General features: G+C 35.2%; 1 pseudogene; it reads left to right on the forward strand.

Moving 5' to 3' along the window:
* The first annotated feature begins 901 nt into the window (after positions 1–901).
* Positions 902–17,023, forward strand: LOC115413231 (tyrosine-protein kinase fyna-like; annotated as a pseudogene).
* The last annotated feature ends 2,921 nt before the right edge of the window (positions 17,024–19,944 follow it).

Genomic DNA, 19,944 nt, shown 5'->3' on the forward strand with positions numbered 1-19,944 from the left:
TGGCAACACAGACGGGAATGTGGCTGCTGGGTTCAACTGGGTTTAAGGGGCTATAAAGACTCAGATATTATGGCCTTGCTCTGTGCAGATAAACTATTCTGTAATGTGTTCTATGATCTCTAATAAATATGTAAATACTATTTAAATTTTTGCTTCTTATTTTCTCTTATATTTAATTTCTCACTCATTTGTGGTTTTTCTTCCTGTCTTTTCTCTGCACTTGTAAGTTGCTCGTTAACTGTGAAATTTCCCCATGGTGGGATAAATAAAGTCTTATCTTATCTTATCTTTTTTTTTTTTTTTTTTTTTTTTTTTTGATCAAATTAAAACATCTATGAATGTTGTCTGAAACATGTCTATTTTTAACCCTTTGATGCATGAATTATAAGAACCTTTGTCGATATTTTTCCTGAATGTTTTTATTCCGCTTTAGACATTAAAAAAAAAACAATTTAATTGAAATTTTTTTAATGAACCTTTTTTTTATGGAGTTACAAAAATGTCACCTCAGCTGGACACTATGTTTTTAATTTCTGAAGCAAAGAACATGCATTTAAAATGCAATATCAGAAAGTGATACACTGTGTGAAAACTATGAAATAAAAAACATTTTAAATGCAGCTAATCTGATGTTTTCTCGCATTTTAACATACTCAAATACTAGTTATTACTCATTTCATGGAGATAATATGCAAAAAAAAACCTTTTGTTTAAGAAAATTGTTAAATACAGTCTAATAACAACCAGCAAGTTACAGTAATGGTATAAATGGCAGTGTATTGGATGATGCATAAGCGTCCACTGTGTTGGCTGATATGGAACTAAAACAACAAAATCCATGAATATATAAGAGAACAGCTTTGAATAGCTGTCCACTGTAGTGACCACTATGCATGAAAGAATGAATGAAGCCTGTCTGGGCGGGATGGATTATAAGTGGAATGACTGTTTCCATTCTGGTTGTGAATGTTTTTGATATAATTTTGAGATCTTTATCTTATCTTATCTTATCTTATCTTATCTTATCTTATCTTATCTATCTTATCTTATCTTATCTTATCTATCTTATCTTATTATCTTATCTTATCTATTATCTTATTATCTTAAGTAGCATGGATCAGACTTTTCCCTCTCATCTTCTCCAATCTGCCACTTTAGTTCCCTATAGTTGTCCTGTTGTTGTCTTGCTCCAGGGGCCTACTCTCTCTCCATCCAGGACTGGGATGACATCAAGGAGACCATGTCAAACATTATAAAATCCGCAAGCTGGACAGCGGCGGTTACTACATCACCACCAGAGCCCAGTTTGAGACGCTACAGCAGCTCGTCCAGCACTCTGGTAAGACTCTGACTCACATCCAGGACAAAACTGTGTCGCGGATTCTTTTCTTAACATGACAGATAGGTCAAATAATTCAGCTTTAATAAGGCTTTAAATTGAAACTATGTGGTCACTCCAGCGAGGGCTGCGGGGCTGTGCTGCCGGCTGATCGTGCCATGCCACAAAGGCATGCCTCGCCTGACCGACCTGTCCGTCAAAACCAAAGACGTGTGGGAGATCCCGCGGGAGTCGTTGCAGCTCATCAAACGTCTCGGCAACGGCCAGTTTGGAGAGGTCTGGATGGGTGTGTATCAGTTTGGCCTATTCTTTTTGGCTCTGGTGACATTTAGACAGCTGGGAACAGTGGTGTAAAACATACAGTATGCGTTGGGTCATCCAAAGCTAACACCCAGATAATGTTACCCACAAGGACCAGGAGGGTTTTAGATTTCATTTAAGAATATCTGTGTTTTTTTCTGGTTGCAAACCTGTATATTACCAGTCCTCAGTCTGGATTTTGATCTTTACCTTTTTTTAAATGGATCCAAGATGTGGGTCATTTGCTCAGTTTTAGTTGAGCTTTTAGATGTCTGATGGGAAAAAAAGGAATTTCAAGTAAGTAATTTGTTTTTGGGAAATTAATCTTATTTTTTTTAAAAAGGGAAAATAACTGTCAAGCATTTTTTTCATTAGAGAAGTAAAATATCTCAAATTTAGAGATATTTGGGCAAATAATGACTCTGTATGTGGTTTCCATAAAATCCCAGCAGTGCATTAAAACTGATACTATTCCACAGTTTGTCAGTTTAAAAGTCAGTTTATGAAAAGTCTTAAATGCTTCTGTGTTCGTAGGTTCTAATATGTAAAATTTGCTTAAATTTTGGCTTTTTGTCTAGTTTTTAGGCTCATCTTGGTCATTCTTGTGTAGTTTTCTGAAAGATAACAAAACAAGCAAAACTGCATAGATTCTTTTTGCTTATTAAAAGACATTTTGGATATATTTAAGAATATTTGGCTTCTTTCGAGTAGAGCTGTGTTATGTCTATTTATGTTTATGTAACAGACAAGTCAGACACATTATCTACCATCTTAACATCTTAGTTCACTTCAGTTCAGTGAAACTTAATTCATCCCACATTTCACAGACATCCTCTGTGTGTCTCAGATCTGCTGAGATCTGAACATTGGACAATCTGGTTTAAGTCAACAAAAGGATTATTTAGAATATTTTTAGGAGGCTTTAACTAAAAACAAATGTGTGCCTAGCTCAGGATGTCATGTCCTTAAAACTTATCTTGCTTTATTTCACTTTAATGCAGCAGTAATTTATGTGTACAGATAAAAAAGGTTAACAGTTTTTTGTAATTGACTGTTTACATGAGGGCAGATGTGACACATTTTTAGGTAGCTGCTGGTGTTTTATCTTTCATGTTACTGTGTAGTGTGACTTTCAGTGTCATACCTTCACTCTTCAGGATAATAAAGAACCATGATACATCATTGGGTTGGTTAGTCTGAAATAATGACCAAATTCCTGTGCATTATCCACATATGAGTTTTACAGCAAAAAAAAATGCATGAGGTTCAAAGGAGAAGTCAGTTGTTTTCCCCCTTTTCATGGATTAGATTTAGAAATAATTTGGTGTCAGTCCAGACTAACTGCTGTACTTCTGTCTGTTTTGTCACTCCATGGGAATTTGGGTAGATTAGTTAGCTGATCAGTCACTTAAGTGAATATTTGCTATAGTTAACTATAAAAAAGTGTTTCTGTTCATTATGCACAGCTTTTTTGTCTTGTTTTTTGATCTATCCAAGGTGAGCCTTATAATTTTTCTCAAAGTTGAGGAAGTTCTTTTGAATTTTGCTGTTTTCATTTGCAAAACTAGATTAAATATGTAGCATAAATACATGTTGGAAATCCATTACATTTACCTTTTTGTTTTCTTGTATTTAAACGTACAAGTTCATAAACGATGTCCGGGGATAATCTCAACACCACTCACTTTTTTCTCTTTTATTCCTTTGATTATATGTGTCAAACTAGATTTTATTCTTCAAATGATAAAATTTTGCTTCAGAAGTCCAGAAGTAGACTTGTCCTAACATATTCTCTGCTGTCTCATCAGGAACGTGGAACGGCACCACCAAGGTGGCGGTGAAGACTCTGAAACCCGGAACCATGTCACCCGAGTCCTTCCTGGAGGAGGCTCAGATCATGAAGAAACGACATGACAAGCTAGTGCAGCTGTACGCGGTGGTGTCCGAAGAGCCCATTTATATCGTCACTGAGTACATGAGCAAAGGTAGAATGCATACATATAGAACACACCAGCACCGGACACTATGAATATTACATGCACACATTCTGCAAACACCTACACAGTGGTGCATAATTTATACATCTGGACAGTAGAGTGCGTGTCCTGCTGTTCAGCTCTATCTCCATTTACTAAAGTAAACACACTTTATTACAAGGACGGATTAGTCCCAGTCACCATGGTAATGAAATAACAAATAAAACACTGATCTAAGTGTAATGTGTGGGAGGAATCCCAGAACTGATGTCACATCCACTACAGCATGTTGTGGTCGAAAAGCTGAAGTAAGAGCTGGCAGCTGAGGACGCTATGAGGCAGCAAATCCTCACAGTTTATTTAATCTGTTCTGTTGTGTGTTTTTCAGGGAGTTTGCTCGATTTCCTGAGGACGGAGAAGGACGAGGCCTCAAGTTGCCAAATTCTAGTGGACATGGCAGCTCAGTACACAACTTAAAACAATCTGACATGTTGACACTGAGGATGGATTTCCAAAGCACTTTAGGAGAGTTTTCTCTAATGGTTTAATTCAGTTTAATCGTCTCCATATGTGAACGTTTATTCATTTGAGGGTCACTTTTACAAATGTCTGATTGTTGAACTTCATTTCCCCTTAAGTTGATAATTTGTTGCTGAACAAAAATGCAATTGCTTCGTGCAATATAATAATAATAATACCAACAACAATAATAATGGATTAGATTTCTATAGCGCTTTTTTGGGCACTCAAAGCGCTAATATGGAACCTTTAATACACAACAGTTTTGTGAAATAACATTAATACTATATTAAAAAAAACAGTCTAACCATCATCTTCCATTTATCCAGTTGTAGATTGTGGGGCCAGCAACCTAAGCAGAGAACCCAGATTTAAAATAAATAAATAAATACAGACATATATACATACATACATAACATTAGTCAGTTAAAAATATAAAAAATATACACAAAACTTGCCATTCTAAATTAAAAACACACTAACACTACTTACACTATTCACAACCTGAAATATATTTTTTTCTTTTGTGAATATTGCCAATTTTTTGTTTTATATTTGTCTTTAAACTGTCAGAAATGCAAAAGCAAATCATTATTACTCAGAGCCAAAAATAACAAGCATCATATTCTAATTTAATAAAAAAAAGCAGCAAAATCTTCCTTTTTTTGAGGCTCAAGCAGTGTTTTTTAGATTCCTGCTTATAATATTATTTAACTTATTAACTGATTCAATGAATACATGTCTTTCCATTCAGTTTATGTTTCATTAGGCAACTTCTGGCTGTAGCCGATCCATAATGTCCTTATTATTAGGCATTATGTATAATAAATATCCACAATTGTATTTTAGGGCTGATGAAATGGCTATAAAATAAAAAACTAGAAGCACTCGGAGAGCGCAGACCTCCGCCAAGGCTGATCAGTGGCCCCCCCCGTGGGCCCCCCCCACCCCGATCACCACCAAAATTTAATCAGTTCTTCCTTATCACATTCCAACAAACCCTGAAAATTTCATCCAAATCTGTCCATAACTTTTTGAGTTATGTTGCACACTAACGATCAGTGCCCCCCCCCCCCCCCCCCCCCCCCCGTGGGCCCCCCACCCCCGATCACCACCAAAATTCAATCATTTCTTCCTCATCCCATTTCCAACAAACCCTGAAAATTTCATCCAAATCTGTCCATAACTTTTTGAGTTATGTTGCACACTAACGATCAGTGCCCCCCCCCCCCCCCCCCACCCCCCCCCCCCCCCCCTTGGGCCCCCCCACCCCCGATCACCACCAAAATTCAATCATTTCTTCCTCATCCCATTTCCAACAAACCCTGAAAATTTCATCCAAATCTGTCCATAACTTTTGAGTTATGTTGAACACTAACGGACAGACAAACAAACAGACAAACAAACAAACAAACAAACCCTGGCAAAAACATATCCTCCTTGGCGGAGGTAATAAAATAAAAGTAGTAAATTCCCTTGGTGGTTGATGTGTTTGTTGTCCAGGTGGCAGCAGGGATGGCATATATCGAGAGGATGAACTACATCCACAGAGACCTGCGTTTCTGCCAACATTCTGGTCGGAGACAGCCTGGTGTGTAAGATCGCTGACTTCGGTCTGGCCCGACTCATCGAGGACAATGAGTACACGGCAAGACAAGGTACGGAGTCATAGGGTACTGAGTGGATAGATCTGGAAATGATGGTACATTGTTGTTGTTATACACGTGAACTTAATATATTGTACATTCTGTTTTCTAACTTTGAGGTCTTATGTCTAAACACAGTGTTAGAAGACAATGGACAGTTTTCTTCAGTTTTTTATTTTTCTTTGGGTTGCTCAGAGATGGTGGATCAATGACACAGTGAAGTTATAAATAGCATTTTTTATATCGTCTTGCATCAGACTGCTGCCTCTTGGCCAGGGCGTCAGTGTAAATGAGAATCTGGTTAAATAAAGGTAAATAAATGACCCTCCCTTAGCATTGTAATGATATGAAAACTGGTGTCGTTCTGTCTCTTGATACGTTATGCTCTCGATTGCTCACATATAAATCAGAGAACAAATGATGGATGATTTAAGTTTCGACATGCTTCCTTTTTGGAGAAGTAGATAGGAATACCAATACGAGGTGATTTATCCCAGTGCTATGGATGTAGGTAGAGGCAAAAACATATTTTAGCCCCCACAAAAAACAGACACTTCAAATATTCTCCAGTGAACAAACCCCTGAAGCACTCTTCTCCTTCTCTATTTACAAATCTGTAATTTCACTTCATATGTTACAGGAGGTGCTGCTAGTTTGTTGGTGTTATTTTGTGACTTTGGTGTTTTAATTTATTAACATTTTTAAAGGTCCAATGTGTCATATTTACAGAGATGTAGAGGGGAGTCAGTATAATATTCCTAAGAACTGAAGATGTGGGATGAAATTTGTGCATACAGTTTTGACAAAGGGGTGAATATAGTCACAATATATGTTAGTTACACAAACATTATTAAAAAACCAATAATATTATAATAATAATAATAATAATAATAATAATAATAATAATAATAATAATAATATTTTTTCTTGTTGCTAGGGTACTTTTAGCCAAAGAGTTGCGTAGGTGTAATATGTTACAGCTTCAGCGTACACTTTTTTTTCTATGTAATTTTAATTCTTGTTGAACACTGATGTTTTCATTAGTGTATAATCACCCCCAAATACGAATCACTACACATTTTTTGTTAAATTACAGTATTCTTTATATCCTTAGAGGGCGTAGATCCACTTTATTTATACAAGAGCTCCAAATGGATGATGGTTACATTTTTTGGTTTTTGTACCAAGTGTCATCCAAGGTACATTAAACACTATAATGCTTGAGTCACTTTAACTAAAAATCTCATAACAGACAAAACAAACACTGGCTTGAGGAAGAAACTTTGATGATACAGGGGTTATTTTCTTTTGTTCAGACAAAGTAGTAGTAGGGTGATGTTCTCATACCTGACATATTTCGACTGTCGCTGCAGCCCTAACCCTAACATCATGAGAACATCACCCTACTACTACTTGGTCTGAACAAAAGAAAATAACCCCTGTATCATTTAGACAAGAAGACAAAATGAAAGTTCTTGAACTGAGAAACTTTGATGTTTTTTGCAGCCTCTGTAGTTGCCAGATGGAAGGTGAAGTTGTTAGTTGTTATAATACATGATTCCTCAGTTCACAGCAGCAGCAGTGCAGGTGGAAGCGTTCTAGGTTCATGTGTAGTTTACTTCCTCTGCCTTCAATAAACATGTCCAGGGTTCATACGGGTGCTTGAAATTTTTTAAAATGCTTGAATTTTAAGATTGTGATTCTTGAATTTTAGTTTAAGTGCTTGCAATTTAACTCTGATGTGATCTATTTATTTATTGTAAATATTAAGTCTGCCAGGTTACATGCCAAGCCAAAGCTACTTAGAGAGAGGTCGTACATTTTGTCAAAAAAAAAAAAAAAAATTTGGTGCTCTCAGGTCGACTCCAGGTACATTTTTATCTTAATCTTTGGCTCAATGCCCGAAGAACGCCAAGTGACTACCCTTTTTTTTGGATAAAAACTTTGTGTTCTCCTTTAATTTCTAAACATTTTGCTATTATGAAACATAATTTTATATGAATGAATGAATGAATGAATGTTTTTATTATTGTGTCTTGCACAAAGAAACATGCCCAGCCCTTACATGGGCTTATAAGACACCAAAAATACAAACTAAAAATCAAATACCAGACAATAGGCACAATAGATATGAACAAGAAAACAAGTACTGACCTATTTAAACAACACACCTGCCCTTTTTTCCAGGTTTTACAAACAAATAATGCTAATTTATATATATTTGAACTAAACAACCGTTTCATCTTGTCCTCGTCAGTGCTCCAGAACATATCAGAGTTTTGGGTAAACATGTCATCAAACAAAGAGGCTCTCAGTTCATCATATAGAGGACAATACAAAAGAATATATGTTTTTAGCACAATATACTGTACATCATTGTGATAAAAAGTGAAAAAAAATAATCATGAGCATATGTATTCCTGTAGATATGTATTTTACTCCAGCAATAAGGTGCTGTGCTGGAAAAATTTGAAAATTACCCTTAAAAATGCTCGAATTTGACCTTGAAAATGTGTGCGAACCCTACATGTTAGTATCAAGAAATACTAGTTTGTTATGATTCTTAAACCAGATTTATATAATCTGTGTTTTTTTAATGGTTCATTTCTGACTGTGTAACTCAGAACCCATATGTATTCCTGCTTTACATGGACTTGAATGCCTCTGTAGTATTATACTCCTCCACCACAGTAATTTAGAAAACCTCATAGTCAGAGGAAAAACCTTTTGGACCAGTGATTTATTCCATTTTGTCAACTCCAGCACACACGTACACACATGGTTGAGTTCCATGCCTTTAAGGGACTTCTCATTGACTTAAATTCATTTCGTGCCCAATCCTCACCCAAACCTTAAGCAACACAACTGTAAACCCTCAGACAACAGCTCCATGTCCTCACAATGTGACTCTTTCAACATGTTTTTCGTCCCTGTAACTAAGAAAAACATGGACACACACACACATACATGCACATATGCTTCTTTTCATAGTAATTAAAGTAAAGCAGGAATTTTGGCCTTGGTGACAGCAGTGGAAAACAGAAGCACATGTGGTTATGGTATGGCACAGACACAAGTAGAACATCACATTCAGTGCAAAAGGCAAAGAACAGGGCTGAGGAGCAGTGAACACAACACATAACAGACTGCATATTACTGTCACTGTGTGTTTTGTTAAAACTTGTGAAGGATATGCAGCAGCCCTCTCCCGAAAACACTTGAACTACACTAACTGAGGACTTCCAGACTTCAGTTAGTCACTCTGTCAACATGTTCAGTCACTCATTTGTTAGCAATTTAATGTTTACTTGTTTGACGTCAGCAAAATGCAAACCACAATTTCCTATTTTTCCTTGTTGGGATGTTACCAATGTCCTCATGATGAAAAAATAACAGATGTGGAAGCAAATCTGTAAAGAGACCTAGTTCCTTTAAGGTTTTTTGGGTGTAGTACAGTTGGTTGATTAATGCTTATATTGCAGCAACTTAAATCAATCCAATCCAACTTTAAAACAATCACAGTGGACCAAAGTGCTGAACAGAAGAATAAATAAAAACCAAATAAAAGAGTAAAATACAAGAATAGATTAAAAGACATAGAACAACTTGTACAAAGAAACTGTGCTGTACAGAACAATAAATAAAACCTAAATAAAAGAATAAAATACTTAAGGAGGTAAAACTTTATTTATTTATTTTCTTATTTATGAATTTACCTTGTATTTATGTTGGCGTGGACTGGGTTTTAAACTTGTTAATTAGATTTTAAACTATTTTTTACTGGGGTTTTAACTTCTTCAAACTTATTTTAACCTTATTTATTTATTTATTTATTTATTTATTACAAGCAAAGCAACAAAATAAACAAAACGAAGCAAATAAAGACAAAAACAATAACAAAATAACATTTAAATGAACAGAATCTATCTTCAAGTACGTGCAAGTTTGAATTTTACCGGCTGAAAAGGAGTAGGAAGAAGTATGAACTTATTTAATCCTACCCCTCAAGTGCTTTTATACCTTCATCACTAACTTAATGCAACAATACATTTTTCCTAATTTAGCATTCAACCACAACAAATACATAATGCAGTAATTGAATTATACACAACAGAATGATCATAGTAGTACAGTCATACAAACAGACTCAACAATTCAACAATTTTCTGCAGTAATTACAGCATATTTATCAATACAACGTCATCTATAAACAGCCCTCATTGTCATTATTAAATACTATACCTCTTAAGAATCAGTTCCTTGGTCTTAGTCCAGGTGTTTTTTTTATCTTTTATCATAATCGTTCTTTTATGACCCATCTCTTTTATCTTTAACGTCGTGGTTGATGGAACTTTTACGATTCATTTTTATAGTCAAGTCATGTCTTGGTTTCATGTTACATGTCAAAAGGATGTCATCGTGTAACTGCAAACAAATCTACCTGAAGAAATAAATAAAGTGACCTGAACCTGAACATAAAACATTAAAAAAATCATGTTCATATGTGTTTTCAGGGGCTAAGTTTCCGATAAAGTGGACCGCTCCTGAGGCTGCTCTCTACGGGAAATTCACCATTAAGTCAGACGTGTGGTCGTTCGGCATCCTGCTGACAGAGCTGGTAACGAAGGGCAGAGTTCCTTACCCAGGTGAGATGGATCAGAGCCACATGTTACATAACCACTTCTTAATTCCAGCTTATTGCTTTTGTTTGATTAACGTAGCGTGTGTGGGAGTTGTTTGCATCGGCTCAAAGGTGGATGTGCCGTGGTTGTTCGTGCTAAAAAAAGAGCAGCGCGTTGCATAATGTACGTTACTCCGTGCATAATGCAGAGAAATGTTCCCAGGTGAATGTGTGAACATGTGAAGTCATCTGCAAACCCACGTTCAAAGTATTTTAAGCCTAAGTGACCGAGTGTCTCAACAGAACCTGAAGAAATGAATTAATGAAGTTATTTTAAACTAAATATTGTTGATTTATTGGTACTTTAACTTAAAGCTACAAGGTTTTTTAGCATCACTAGGCTAATTCCCATGATTCCCCTTCAGCATATTATAATTCAAGTGGTCTGAGAGGCATTTACTCCTTCCCTGTTTTCAGGCTGTAGAAAATCTACCACATGACTCCTGGAGTTAGACTAATCACAAGCTTTTTCAGAAGGATGGGGGGGGTTTGAATATATGAACGATGGCTTTTCTGCTCCATGTATCAACGTGGAAGCTTGGAAATGTAACTTCACATTAACATTACAAAATGAAATGGAAAAAATCAAGTGCATCTATATATATCTTTAATTTTTCTGATTTGAGAGCTACAGAAGGAAGGTGCATATTTTCAAAGTCTTGCATTTGTTCCTTGTTTTTCACTCCTGCAGCTTTAACTAAAGGATCTGATTTTTTTTTTTTTCCACCACTGCCCTCTGCAATCTGTATTTTACTTTACTTTATCATTTATTGTTCTGCTATTTTAATTATACTCACTACATTTTTCATTAATTTCTCAAAACAGACTCATTTCTCTAGTTTTAAATCTATTATGAAGAATTGTTGATCATTTTTATCACAGATCATTGTGCACCGTTGCAGCATCACGACTGAATTCATACACAGACAAAACCATCCTTTATGCAAATAACAAGATGAAAATGTACCATAATGTGAAAGATAAACCTTGAAGTGAAAGCATAATGAGATAAAAACTAGGTGAAAATGACTTAAAAGATTTGACAAAGCTTTTTTTTTTTTTCACAACATTAAATCAAACTAAGCAAAATGTCTTTGATCATGGAAGTGTTAATAGTCAGTGCTGTACTGGGTCATTAGCAAAAAAGTGCACAAAGTAATGATGGAGTTATGTGTAGAAGAAGAAGATGGTCATCAAAAAAAAAGATGATGCAGCCTGTAGTCAGAAGTCATTCTTTATTATCTTTCAGATAGGCCAATATGTTATTTTTTGAGTACAACTTGAAGTTTTTGTTCAGTAAGACACAAAGGGAACAAAATAGACATGAATGGGAGACTGAACTTTTTATTATTATTATTATTATTATTATTTATTTATTTTTATTTATTTTTTTTTATATTTGTCAGATTATTTTCATAGTCATCGTATTGTATTAAAACCACATCCACACTAATCCAGATATTTAGCAAAGTGGATCTCAATACTGATGCTCTGGTCTCTCATCTAATTTCTTCATTTTTTGTCTCGTTTGTTAAATAAAAAACAGTGAGAAAGGTTCTAAAAATGGTCTTGAAAGGGTCGATGATATGAATAAAACATTCCCTCCATTATCATTACAATGTCCAGGTTTAGTTTAAAATCTGCTGGAAGCAATGGGTTATCCAAGCATTTGTACTAGTTTTTAATCATTTTTGCTTCATGATGTGGACAGAGATATTTTGTAAAATAAAGATTGTGTGGACTGAATATTTTAGAAAAACAGAAGATAGAAATATCTATTTAGTAAAGAAATATGTTGTGAAGTTCAGTTGTCTTTGCACAGAAACACCCAATAAAAATGTACTTTTACTTAAATATTTTTACATTTCTGTAGTTTCTGTAGCCTGTAGTTCCCCCCTTTTACATGTCTAATAATAAAGTGTATTTATTTATATAGCACTTTTTGCAGAAAGATTTCACAAAGTGCTGTACAATAAAATCAGAGGTAAAATACATAGTCAAAAAACCCACACACAGCTACATACATAGACAAAAATATAAAGCAAACGGTCATAAAACCCACCCCTGACTAAAAGCCTGTTTAAACAAGAAGGTCTTCAGTTGCTTTTTAAAAGACTTAATTGAGTTTAAAGTGTGAAGTGCCAGCGGTAATGTATTCCAATATAACGTAATGCTCCACATGTTCCACAAGGCTCGGTCTTGGGACCAAAATTATTTACATTTTACATAAATGACATTTTTTCTGTATCAAACATACTGAAATGTATTATGTTTGCTGATGACACAAATTTATTTTGTACTGGAAAAGATATATTTGAGTTATTACAAGAAACAGAAAAAGAATTGGTATTGATAAAGAAATGGTTTTATTATAATAAATTATCTTTAAATGAAAATAAAACAAAGTTTATGATCTTTTCTGGTAATAGAAATGTTGAAAATGCAAAACTATATTTAATTGGAAATTTTATTGGAAATAGAAAGAGTTTATGAAGCAAAATTTTTAGGTGTCATCATAGATAGTAAACTGCGTTGGAAACCCCATATTGAGTATTCAAAGTAAAGTGTGCAAATCTAGAGGCATATTGAATAAACAAGGGACTTACTAAATAAAAACAGCCTATACAGGGTGGGGAAGCAAAATTTACAATGAACATTTAGTTGTTTTTTCTCAGCAGGCACTACGTTAATTGTTTTGAAACCAAACATATATTGATGTCATAATCATACCTAACACTATTATCCATACCTTTTCAGAAACTTTTGCCCATATGAGTAATCAGGAAAGCAAACGTCAAAGAGTGTGTGATTTGCTGAATGCACTCGTCACACCAAAGGAGATTTCAAAAATAGTTGGAGTGTCCATAAAGACTGTTTATAATGGAAAGAAGAGAATGACTATGAGCAAAACTATTACGAGAAAGTCTGGAAGATACTATTAAAGAAGAATGGGAGAAGTTGTCACCCGAATATTTGAGGAACACTTGCGCAAGTTTCAGGAAGTGTGTGAAGGCAGTTATTGAGAAAGAAGGAGGACACATAGAATAAAAGGATTTTCTATTATGTCAATTTTCTTGTGGCAAATAAATTCTCATGACTTTCAATAAACTAACTGGTCATACACTGTCTTTCAATCCCTGCCTCAAAATATTGTAAATTTTGCTTCCCCACCCTGTACGTGATATACTGTTCTTTGGTTCTGCCGTACTTAACATATTGTGCAGAAATATGGGGTAATGCAGGAAAAACTAGTATAGATACATTAGTAAAAATACAAAAAAGAGCTATTAGAATAATTAATAAAGTAGGATATTTTGAAGCAACTAATTTAGTTATTCAACTTAATACCTTAAAATTGCTGGATATTGTTTATATTAACATATTAGAGATGATTTATAAAGTAAAAAATATTGTTCCAAATACAATTCAAAAGATCTTTAAATTAGGAGAGAGTAACTATAATTTAAGAGGTCTTTCTATTTTTGAATGTATGAAAGTGAGGACAAATGTGAAGTCCAAATTATGGAATGGACTTAATGATGAATTTAAGTTGTTCACTTCTATGATAAAATTTGAAAAATGCCCTAAGTATAAGATCCTTCAGGAATATTAAGTGGAGATGGTAGATGTGTTTTTGTTTTGTTATTGATTCTTTTGTTATAATGACAGTGCTCAGTGATGTACACATTTAAATTAATGTAAGTGGTGTGTCAGGTGAAAAGGATAAGCAAAAGATAAGCTTCTGCTTCTGGCCTGTTCCTTTTTTTGGTTTTTGTGTTTATTGTGGTTGTTGTACTGTGTGTGGTGATTATTGTACAAACCAAAAATCAATCAATCATTCATTCATTCATTCATTCATTCATGCTGTGGCTACTTTTACCAGACCCTGTTTTGTTCACCTGTGTTTCTCTGTGGGCTTTTTCCTCCTATCTTTGTCCAGGTATGAATAACCGGGAGGTCCTGGAGCAGGTGGAGCGGGGCTACCGGATGCCGTGCCCACAGGACTGCCCCACCTCGCTGCACGAGCTGATGGTGCAGTGCTGGAAGAAAGACCCGGAGGAGAGGCCCACCTTCGAGTACCTGCAGGCCTTTTTGGAGGACTACTTCACTGCCACTGAGCCTCAGTACCAGCCGGGGGATAATCTCTGAGCGGCGCTGCTCTCATCTCATGCCATTTCACGGGTTTTCCCACTAGAGGGAGCCAGACACCACATATTCTCTCCCATCATGTGGCTCTAACAATCTGAAAGCTCATTGACTGACTTCCAAGCTTCACACACACAGTGACTGACAGCTGCTACGACAGCAAACTGACTATCAGATGAACGGATGCTTTTGGAGGCGGACGAGGGCGCCGAGATGACTGAAGAGTTAAAAAAAAATGACTGCCATGGATGAACGAGATGAGACGAGTTGTGTAACTTGTATGTAATGTAAATACAAATTGCTTGTTTACTTATCTCTTTTTGTTTCATTTTCTATTACTTTTGATATTTTGGAAATGTGTGGATTTTTTTTTAATCCGAGGTCAAAGTTATTTCAGATATACAGCTCGTAGAATACGTGTGAGGCTCACAGTCGGTAACAAATCGTAACATAATAATGATAGAGTACGGAGCTAATTTCCTGCTAAAACTTAAAAGCAAACGAAACAGGTTTCACAAATTCCCATGCGGTTCACGAACAGACACAGTTCGGTTTGTAAATAGAAAATATTCTGACCAAATGTCATAGCACTTTTCCAATACATCATGCTTCAGAACCACTACAGCTTTTATCTCATCTTTCCACTGTTTGTGCTCATTTTTCACATATTTAATTCACCTCTACAACAGCAGGAGGCGCTATGAGTAAAGTTAGTTCTGTCAAAATCAGCTCTGACAAATATCCCCCATTTCAAGTTTATTTTCAGACATTACGAGGATCCAGTAATGTCACCAACTATATATATATATATTTGGGATGTTTTTGCTTAGTATGTCTTATTATTGCATTTGATTCCTGCAGTTTTCAGAATTTCATATGAGATTCATATTAATCTGAAATAATAATGTGTCTAACATGTAACTGACTCCCACTATTTCTTGCTGTTGTGATACAAAGGAGTGGGTAAAGGTGAAAATCAGATTATTTAAGAATAACGTGGGAATATTTCAATGAAACGGCCACAAATTATGAGAAAAAGATATTTTTTTATGGGAAAAATACTTAATATTACAGGTAAACCAAACACAGCAGTCTACATTCAACAGCTGCTATTTGTATTTGATAAAAATACAGTTTTTTTTCTTGAAACAACAGCGTTTCTGTCATGTGAATATCTCATACCACATGTTTTCTGTTCTTTTTTGTTAAGTGGTGAGTTTTGTGACTTGTTCTCATAAGTTTCTTTGTACAATATCATAACTTGAATTTAAAATCACAATATTTCAGTAGAAGGATTGACACCACAAACACGGTAGAAACACTGTGCCATTATTATATTTTTCTCGCTGTATGTTCCATAAGTTCAATATTAGCAAAACAATTGCATTTCTTAGTTCATTGTGTTTTGTTTTTGAAAACTGTATTGTGTTTGGTAGTGAGCTGCAGGGCATTTACAAAACATGTTTTCTTTGTTTGTCAAGTTTTGGCTTGAAATGAGCTCCACAGTAGAGTTGGAAATAGTTAGAAATTGTGGATTGAGATCTCAGAAGTTTTTCTGAGAGTCCGCTGACCTTTTTTTACGAGGTTAATTTAACAATACTGCTATCCTCTTCTCAAGGAACTTAGATGTACTATAACACCTGTTCTTGCCTTTTCATGTTTAGTAATACTCTTATAATGTAAGGGAATGCCTTCATACTTTCTACACACTAACTATAGTGCATCATGGACTTCCACCCAACTTGTATGACATCTGCACTGGTATGAGGTGCATCCATCGCATTTCAGCTTCAGCCAATGATTTTTAGATCGGCTTCAAGTGACTTTTAGTTCAGCTTCATGCAGTTGAAAAAGGGCTCCCAACCCTTTTCCGACTGCTTATTACCTTGATGATATTTTAATATGTATGTTGCTCTATTGTATTGGCAGTAGGCTGTGTAAGAATTCTGCTTCTTTCTGCTTCAGCGGCCAAACAAACAAACAAAAACTGCCACTTACATGACAGGAATGAAGGATGTGTACTTGTGTTTGTCCCTCCATGGTGTGTATCTGGAAATAACATGTTGTTTAAGAGACCAAACATTTTTCATTTTGTTTTATTATTTTTGCTCAACAATGATTTTGCTCAACCGGTCTTAACTGTGTCTGTAGTTTAGGATTACACACGTGTATTGCCAGGGCAGAACACGGCTCTGGGTGACATTTTATCATCTTATGTATTGTCATTACAGACGATGCACCACCTCTGTGTGTGTTTTGTTGCTTTTCATGGGTGGAAAAGTGAAAGAAACAATCACTTTGACTCCCCTTATTTGGTAGATATACAGTAAATGTCTTGGTCTCTGCATTATTTATTGTCTCTGTCTGTTACTTGTACACAGCGGCTGGTTTGGAAATAAACAATCTTGCCATCATCGTACTGTGAGCTGATCATTTTTAGTCAATAAGCGCTCATCTAAAGTCAGGTTTGAGAGCAAATTTGACAATGTTTTTGTTCCAATTTTCATGTGCACACGCTCCTTATTCACATCACAGGTTGTACAATGTCAAGTTAGGCAAATTAGCTACTATTTGTACAGAAGTGTGTGCAGCTGTGTGCTTAAACTGATGAAAATTACTTTTTAACAAGACCAAAAGGGAAAAACAAGACTCCAAAGGGAAATAAATACCCTCGATAGATCTGATGTAGAGGTGCTGCTACATCTGTAGTGGATATAAAATGACAAAAATGATGCTAATTGAACGCTGTAAATGGAGATGGACACACAACCAATGAAATTAAAAATAATTCTTATCCAATCCAATTTTCTTTGTAAAGCACATTAAAACAGCCACAGTGGACCAAAGTGTTGTACAGAAGAATGAATAAATAACAGAGTAAAATACAAGAATAGATTAAAAGACATAGAACAACTGTAAAAATAAAATAAAAAATAGAATAGATAAAACCTAAATAAAAGGAAAAAAATACAAGAATAGATTTTCTCAAATCTCTTGATGAAACAACTAAAATATAGAAAAAAATTCTTATTTGGCGGAGGTCATTGTTTTTGGATGAATAAAACACAATTTCTCAGCGGTTGTTGTCTTCGTACTGTACATACCGTCTCCAGTTTAGGAAACAGTTTGTCACGTTTGTCTCCTTTTAAGATGCCGTTTGTGATTACATGCACGCGGGAGAACACAGCTGATAGATGTTTGTGATTTTATGATATGATATTAAAAAAAAGCCCGAGGCAAACTGTAACTGCACATGTGGCAGCGCAGGGTGACACCATCTAGTACGATACCGCATCCATTGACTCCATTAAGAAGCTCCAGTAGGACAGATCTTGTTAGAATAAAGTGGTAGTGAAGCATTCATTTATTTGAAGATTTAAACACTATAATACAAATATCATTGTCATATATTATTAGCTATGGTCAAATTGTGTTATTTTTAGGTTGACCTTTGGACTTTGGCCACCAAAATGTAAGCAGTTCTTCCTTGAGTCAAAGTGAAAAATTTGTGCCAAATAGACCAAAAAAATCTCAAAACATAAAGATACTGTAAGACACATTCAAGTCTTTGCAGTTCATGCAAAGATTGACAAAGATGGTGCAGCAAATTAAACTGCATTAAACTGTATTAAACTGTATTAACCGTTCTTTCCCTGTTTTCTTAAGCCAGAGTTGTTAAAGATTTTCCCACCCATGTGTTTTTTTCCTCCGGGCAAGATTTGTTTTATTAGATGTCATGAGAGTTTACTGGTAAAGACAGACAGACTTCGAATAAAGTTTATTTTCTCCTAACATCATCATTGTAAACATATCACTTCAAAGTTACTGCCTCTGTTCTTAAGGGTGTTTAGTTCATCTTTGAGTTACATTTGTTCGAAATTTTGCAGCATTTTGGTGACTTTCTCCCAAGATATCACATGTAAAATATACTTATCTAATCAGCAGACACACCTTCTTAGAGAGATGCACCATAAAAAATACTAGAGATATTATTGTAGCATAAATCCTCTGATTTTTATCCTCCTCTAGTGTTGTCATTCTGACAGGAAATATGGTCATGGGGAATAGACTGAAAGTGGCACAAAGGGGAAATTTTAATATATAATGTATAACGGAGTGACAACTTTCTTCAGGAAAAAACTAATAAATCCTGAAAAATAAAAGATGGTGCCAGAATAAATACTTCATATCCATGTGTTTGTGTTTTCAGTGTGTTTTTCAGCTCATATGAACCATGCCTGATACTTTTTTCTTCAGAAAATCTGAAAATGCCTCCCAAAAGAACAACAAATTGAGCAGATAATGAACTTGAAATGTGGTGAAAATGTGTTATGTATTATACGTGAATATTTTACATGTGCACCTATGAGGTCCAGACACACAACAAATCCCAAACTTAACCCAAATCTGATATTTGGATTTAATTATATGAGTTTTGTTTTGTTTTGACCAGCCTGATGTATTATGTTTATGCTGCATCTACTGAGAGGCGACAACTATTCTGACCTTTGATTTGATTCACACACAAAAAAAAAATTGCAATACTCCTTTTTAAATCTGTATGGGATGGCAGAACTTCAATGGTCAGCGTGTCTTTAGGAGTGTTTAGACCCTACAATAACTGCATGCAAATATAGTTTTATAATATTGAATTATTTTATCCTCATAATATCACATCAGTCAGGAAAAGATTAATTATTTCCAAATAGAGATGAATAAGTATTAAGTTTCTTCATGTTGAATCAAATATTAGACAAAAACATACATATTCCACAGTCAGCATTTCCAGAGTTGAACACGTTTCAATCCATCATCACTGTATTCACACCTGCAGCTGAAATTACTGGTGTCAGTAAGATTGATTTAGTCCAAGTGGTTTACCCTGAGGCTAAACGTAACACAAAGACAACATGACTGAACTCAGAGTTTACTGTATGCAAATCAAGCTGGCAGCTGGAGAGATGCCAACAAAGAGGAATAAGCTCCTGGCTTTAAAAAAAAAAAAAAAAAAATTCAAATGAATGTTCTATAATTATATAATCCTAGTCTCCCATTAGCCTTATTTGTGAATAGACATGTAAGTTTAACGTATTAAAGCTGTTGTTTGTTGCAGCTGTCGAATAAACTACCTATAGAAATAACTTTCCAATAACTGAATTCAAGTCCAGTTTAAATCCTTAGGTTACCTTTAACCTTCACTTAATCTTTCTGGCCGATCTGGATCTGCAACACACTTACCACATTCTTTCTTCTGATTGGCCCCAGCTCAAGAAGGGGAGAATTTGCATATAACAAGCTGTCGTGCACACAAGCCTCTGCACCCACAGGACTGCAAAG

The sequence above is a fragment of the Sphaeramia orbicularis genome, chromosome 22 (genome assembly GCF_902148855.1).
Source record: "Sphaeramia orbicularis chromosome 22, fSphaOr1.1, whole genome shotgun sequence".
Classification (NCBI taxonomy): domain Eukaryota; kingdom Metazoa; phylum Chordata; class Actinopteri; order Kurtiformes; family Apogonidae; genus Sphaeramia; species Sphaeramia orbicularis.